Raw genomic sequence first — 6,573 nt, 5'->3', positions numbered from 1 at the left:
TGTGTGTGTGTGTGTGTATGTGTGTGTGTATTATGAATTTATGAATGTGTCTTAGGGTTGCCATTGCTTTGAACAGACACCATAACCAAGGCAATTTTTACAACATTTGATTGGGGCTGGCTTCCAGGTTCAGAGATTCAGTCCATTATCATTAAGGTAGGAAGCATAGCAGCATCTAGGCAGGCATGGTGATAGAGGAGCTGAGAGTTCTACATCTCGTTCCATAGGCAAACAGGAGTAGACTGGCTCCTAGGTAGCTACGAGGAAGGTCTCTTAAAGCCCATCCCCACACTTAAACACTTCATCTAACAAGCCCACACTTAAAAATAGTGCCACTTCTTGGGACAAGCATATTCAAACTGCCACAGTATGCATGTACGTATGTATGTATTTATGTATGCATGTGTGCATGTATGCATGAATGTATGTATGTATAAAAGGAATTTATTAGAATGACGTACATGCTGAGATCTAGCTAACCCAACTATGGCAGGCTATGAACAGAAAGTCCAAGAATCCTGTAGTTGCTCAGTGCACAAGGCTGGATAGCTCAGCTGTTCTTCATTATACTCTGGAATCTAGAAGATGAATCATTGAATAAATGGACATGCTAGCAACGTGAGAGCAAGCAGGCAATGAGCAAAAGGTTCCTTCTTCCAGATACTTATATAGACTTCAAGCAGAAAATGGCAACCAGATTAGATGTGGGTTTTTCCAGCTCAGAAGATCTGGATTAAAGGAATATCTTCCTCCTTAAAGATCCAGATTAGACTTGGATCTTCTTACTTCAAATTAGGCAAAAAAAAAAAAAAAAAAAAATCTCTCACAGGTGTGCTTTTCACCTTTTTGGGTTTTAGTAAATTCCAAATATCCAGATGTTGTCAAGTTGGCAACCATGAATAGTTGAGCCACTGTTACCTCTAACAATTACAAGTATGACTGTGTTTATGCACCTGACAATCTGAAATGTACTCAACACACCCAATAATACTATGTTGCATCCGCCATCATAGTAAATGTAGATTGTTCCCTTTAGCATGGTCCAGTCTGAAGGTCTGTGTGAAGCCGTGGTGGCGGATTTCTGTTCCACAGAATGGAGTTTTATAAAAGATACCAAGTAAGATTTAGAAGGATGACTCCCATTCCTGGGAACAATTGGTGATTTAGGGCAAAAATAAATACAACACACCCAAATATGGAATGATAGTTCATGTAACTAACAGAGATATCACTTGCCAGATTGCATATTCCCATATAGAAGAGGATATGGTAGTTTGCTCAGAATATGCACATGAACTTCCAAAATATGGTGTGAAAGTAGGTCTGACAAATTATGCTAAAGCCTATTGTACTGGCCTGCTGCTGGCCCACCGGCTTCTCAATAGGTTTGGCATGGACAAGACCTATGAAAGCCAAGCAGAGGTGACTGGAGATGAATATAATGTGGAAAGCATTGACTGTCAGCCTGGTCCCTTCACTTAGTATTTGGATGCAGGTCTTTCCCTAACTACAACTGGCAATAAAGTATTTGGGGCCCTGAAGGGAGCTGTGGCTGGAGGCTTGTCTATTTCTCATAGTTCAAAACAATTTCTTAGTTATGACTCTGAAAGCAAGGAGTTCAATGCAGCAGCATAGCAGAAGCACAAAATGGTTCAGAATGTTGCAGACTACATGTTCTACCTCATAGAGGAAGATGAAGATGTGTGTAAGAAACAGTTCTCCTGGTACATGGAGAACAACGTAACTCCCCACATGGAGGAGATGTATAAGAAAGCTCATGCTACTATCTGAGAGAATGCAGTCTATGAGAAGAACCAAGAGAGAAGTAAAAAAGAAGAGTTAGAACCATCCCAATGTCTCTTGCCCAGAAGAAAGGTCAATTGTTCAAAAGAAGATGAGCTTCTTCAGAGCTCAGCAATGGGATGCTGAAAGCTAAAGCAATGTCCTATGAAGATTTATTTTCATAACCAAATCAAAAAATAGTAGATGTTTTAATCATCTTCCTTCCCCGCCTCTTATGGTTTGGATGAAAATGGCCTCCATAGCCTCATAGTGAGTGACACTGTTTGAAAGGATTATGAAAGCTGGGCAGTGGTGGTGCATGCCTTTAATCCCAGCACTTGGGAGGCAGAGGCAGGCGGATTTCTGAGTTCGAGGCCAGCCTGGTCTACCGAGTGAGTTCCAGGACAGCCAGCAGCCAGGGCTACACAGAGAAACCCTGTCTCGAAAAACAAACAAAAAGAAAGAAAGAAAGAAACAAAGAAAGAAAGAAAGAAAGAAAGAAAGAAAGAAAGAAAGAAAGAAAGAAACAAAGAAAGAAAGAAAGAAAGAAACAAAGAAAGAAACAAAGAAAGAAACAAAGAAAGAAACAAAGAAAGAAACAAAGAAAGAAAGAAAGAAAGAAACAAAGAAAGGATTATGAAGTGTGGCCTTGCTGGAGAAAGTGTGTCACTGGGAGTGAGCTTTGGGGTTTCAGAAGCCTAGTCTACACTCAATGGCTCTCACGTATTCTGCTGCCTTCAGATCCAGATGTAGAACTCTCAGCTACTATGTCTGCCTACATGCCACCATGCTCCCCTGCATGAGAACACTGGACTAAACAACTGAAAGCCAATCCCAATTAAATGCTTTCTTTTATAAAAGTTGCCATGATATTGGTTTCTCTTCACACGAAAAGAAGAATGACTAGAGCACCCCTTTCAGCATTTGTTTACTTATTTTATTTACAGTTTGTGTTCAATGCACATCAGTCCCATAACATGAGACACCACTACAAATCAAGACAGGAATACACACACATAATATACACACAAATAGATATATAGTATTTAGATATGTAACAAGTCAGATCATTCATTCACATACACGGTTGCTTTGAAACAATGTGAATTGATTGTTCCCATGCCAGTTCCTAAATATGGGTGGGGAAGACACGGTGCTGATATTAGATCTCAAGACGCGTGAGCATCAGCGAGTCACTACATGGACTTAAAATGTTCTTGGGGAGTAGCTGCACTTCAGAGACCTTTACAACCTTAACAGAGTTGGAAAAAAAGTTACAGCAGAACGAAGCGCCTGTTGAGACTTATGGCCAATTTCAAATTTATAAAAATATGAGGTGATAACAGAAAGCATCCCAAATAGGCCAGGTCTGATCTGTTATTCAATTTCTCTCTTTAAAAACTGGCTTTCCAGAAAGAATATAAAAGGTTTTGTGAACTCAGTGCAACTTTAGCCTTCAGTCTTCAAGTCTTAGATGATGGACTTAAAGTTTAGCTCCGCCATATACTCACCTTTCTAGTTTCAAGACTTGTCATTTTACCTTTATAAAGGGTCATAGTTTAAATTATGAAAAGCTCTCACCCTGTGAGGATATTTAAAAAATCTTTTATTGGTCTGTGCTATTTCGGCTTGTTGTTTGAAGAGTAGTTCTTTGAATTTCACTTCCTCTAGCAGGTGGAGGCCAGGTGATGTTGTTGATGATATTGTGTTTGTTTGTTTGTTTGTTTATTTATTTATGCAGCATAGGAAAGTAGAGGAGCTGTATTGTAGTTAGTTGAGGTCTTACAATCGAACTTTCTGAAACTAGTCAGCTACGTGAATATGACACTTTCTTAAGTAAGTGGATGATTCGGAATGGTGAATTACTGACTTTGTAAGGTGCGATTTATTCATTAAGTCATTACATGACTTAAGGATGAAACCCAACCCATTATTACCCACCATGTTGTCAATTACTAGATAAAGGTCAAATTGAATGTCAGACCTGAAGCCTCAGAGAAAGGGGTGAAATAATCAGCTTCAGAGAGACCAGCATGAAGCCTTTTCTAGAGTTCATCATATTAAATTAGAAGTATGAAACATTGAACTGCCTTCCAAGTCCTTCTAATGCACACATGAACAGGACCACAGAAGCATGTTTTTACTAATTATTTCATATTTTGAAATTATAATGTAATTTCATCATTCTTCTCTTCCCTCCAAACTCTACCCCATACCTTCTCTTGCTCTTTTAAATTTATGGCCTCTTTTATTGTTTCTACATCCACATCTATATCTGTATCTCTATCTATCTATCTATCTATCTATCTATCTATCTATCTATCTATCTATCTATCCACACACACACATGAACATTGCTGACCTGTTTGCTGACAGGTTGAAGAACCAATTGTAACCAAATCTTTCATTTCACATAAAATTGATCTCTAGACAGGTAGACAGGACTTAAGTCATTTGTGAAGCTCTTCACATGACCTTCAAACTACTAAAATGTAGAAATCACTATACTTTTAGTTTCAGTACAATAAGTTGTAGGATTAGATTAGGTGCAGACTCGATTCTTCTACCTTGCTATACCAAGCTTGTTGCTGCCTTTGGGGACTCTGCTGTTAGAAGGTGCTGAAATAAAGATGTTTCTTGGGCTGCTTCTGAGATAGAGAGATCATAAGGAGAGCATCTGTTGAGTGCAAAATGTTGCCACCTGCCCTTGTGGCATTAGTAGAATTTGTGCGCTAGAGATATTACTTGCGGGTGGTACATCAGTTGCCTGGTTGGAATAATTCTTCGTGGGTAGGAATAGTGCAGAAGCAGGGCATCCACCCCCAGCCTGACCAGTGGCCTTCTGCCTCTATCCTCTCCATTCGCATGTTTCCTGACTCTTTAGACACAAGCATGTGAGCCATCCAGCAGGTAAAGTGCTAATCTCAGTTTCACAAAAGAGATTTATAAATGTCCAATTGGCTTTAAAATGCCACAGTTTCACAGTCAATCCATGAGGCATAGTCTCAGAATCAGAATCTCCTTTTCTTCCCTAATAGTTTTTCCAGTGCCTCGATCATATTTACCCTCCACCCAAGATACGAAGTTAAAATGCTTATCCTGTACCACAATATTTTATTTACATATAACTTATTTACTGATCTGCATCTGAACTGAAAAACCATGATGGCAGATAGATAACTTGTAATTGACATGAACCGTAATGCATTAAGTACCCTCAGAAGGAAATAGCAGAGTTGAGAGTGAATAGTGGTACATTCAGTCCTCCTGTCTGAAGATCACGTGAACTTACTAGAACCTGTTCAGCATAGAAACACTACTTCTTTTTCAACATGGAGCTAGTGAGTTTCAATACCACCCATAAAAGTACAAAAATGTTTAAGATCCATAAAAATGAAATATAAGAAATATGAAAGATGGAAAGAAAGCATGAAGACCTTCCATTCTAATGTGGTCTTTTGTGAGCTATATTCTACTTAGGATACCAGATCTAATAAACTGAGTATTATTACTAGTTGTGAATAAACCAAAAGAGAAACTTGGCAATGTACTATCCACTAGATGTGCCCAGCCTCTGTACATATAGGAGTAGGGCTACAGATATATAGCATCATTTCATGGTAAGTAGGGATATATATATATATATATATATATATATATATATATATATATATCACTACATATAATGTATTTTATTTACATATAAGTTATTTATTATATATATTTATATATAATAAATATATATTTATTATATATATAGATAGATATAGATATGGATATGGATATGGATATGGATATGGATATAGTGAGTTTAATATACTTCAAAACTCTCACTGTTGCCCTTGGTAATAATGAAACCTAGAGCAGGAAGAAGTGTGCATAGTTGTTAATTTGAGCATGTTTTGATCCCTTTTCTTGTTGCTGAGATAAAATATCTGAAGAAGCAACTAAAGGAGGAGTTGATTAACAATTCCCTCATTGCTTGCAGGGATCGCTAGACATGATGGAAGAGTACATATGTAACAGGAAGAAGTGGAGAGAGACAGGCCTGAGTGACAACTTCAGAGCACTCCTAGAGGCTCTAAGATCTCACTTAAAGCACCATCTGCTGAGCAATTGTTCAGGCATAGAGACAGTGAAGGAGAGTGCATGCTTCAATTCTAACAGGGAAAAGAATAATCTCAAATTTTTCCCTGGGAAATACATCAGTGAGAAGGAAGTGTTCATTGGTTGCTCTCAAAAATATTACAGTTTGGATTGGTCTACAGTGTTAAAGCAGTGTTTGGTACTCATTGTTTAAGCATGAAAACAAATGAGTAAAACTAAGAAAAATCACAAATTTTCTTATATCAGTGAAGTAAAATGAAATATTTTCTGTTCATTAAAGAAGGTTTCATCTAAAATTCACATTGTTTTACAATATCTCTATTATTAGGACAGGATGGGTGAACATGTAACCACATTAGAATGGCTCTCACTGTCCTTCAGAGCCTGAAGTACATCAAGGCAAACAATGTTTCTGTTTGGTTTACAGGCAGCTAGTTCTGGCTAACCTTGTAGGAAGCAAGCATGGTATGGACATCACAAAAAGACTCTCATGACATCTTTAAAAGACTGAAGGATAGCCATTTTGGTATTAGAAGTGGAGAACATTGACCTTAAGATTAATGCTGAAGTTTCTTCTTAATATTACCTTTGTTAATTCATTTGCATTCCTGCCTGTAATACATGGAAACTTCGGCCACTTTTTCATACTGCCTTTAAGATCAAGCTACCTGATGACTGAAATCT

General features: G+C 37.9%; 1 pseudogene; it reads left to right on the top strand.

Annotated features, from left to right (window-relative positions):
- The first annotated feature begins 1,093 nt into the window (after nucleotides 1-1,093).
- LOC117723707 (large ribosomal subunit protein uL18 pseudogene) lies at nucleotides 1,094-1,936 on the top strand (annotated as a pseudogene).
- The last annotated feature ends 4,637 nt before the right edge of the window (nucleotides 1,937-6,573 follow it).

Source organism: Arvicanthis niloticus, chromosome 19, assembly GCF_011762505.2.
Source record: "Arvicanthis niloticus isolate mArvNil1 chromosome 19, mArvNil1.pat.X, whole genome shotgun sequence".
NCBI lineage: Eukaryota > Metazoa > Chordata > Mammalia > Rodentia > Muridae > Arvicanthis > Arvicanthis niloticus.
The sequence above is the reverse complement of the archived record's forward strand: the minus strand, read 5'-3'. Positions and strand labels throughout refer to the sequence as shown.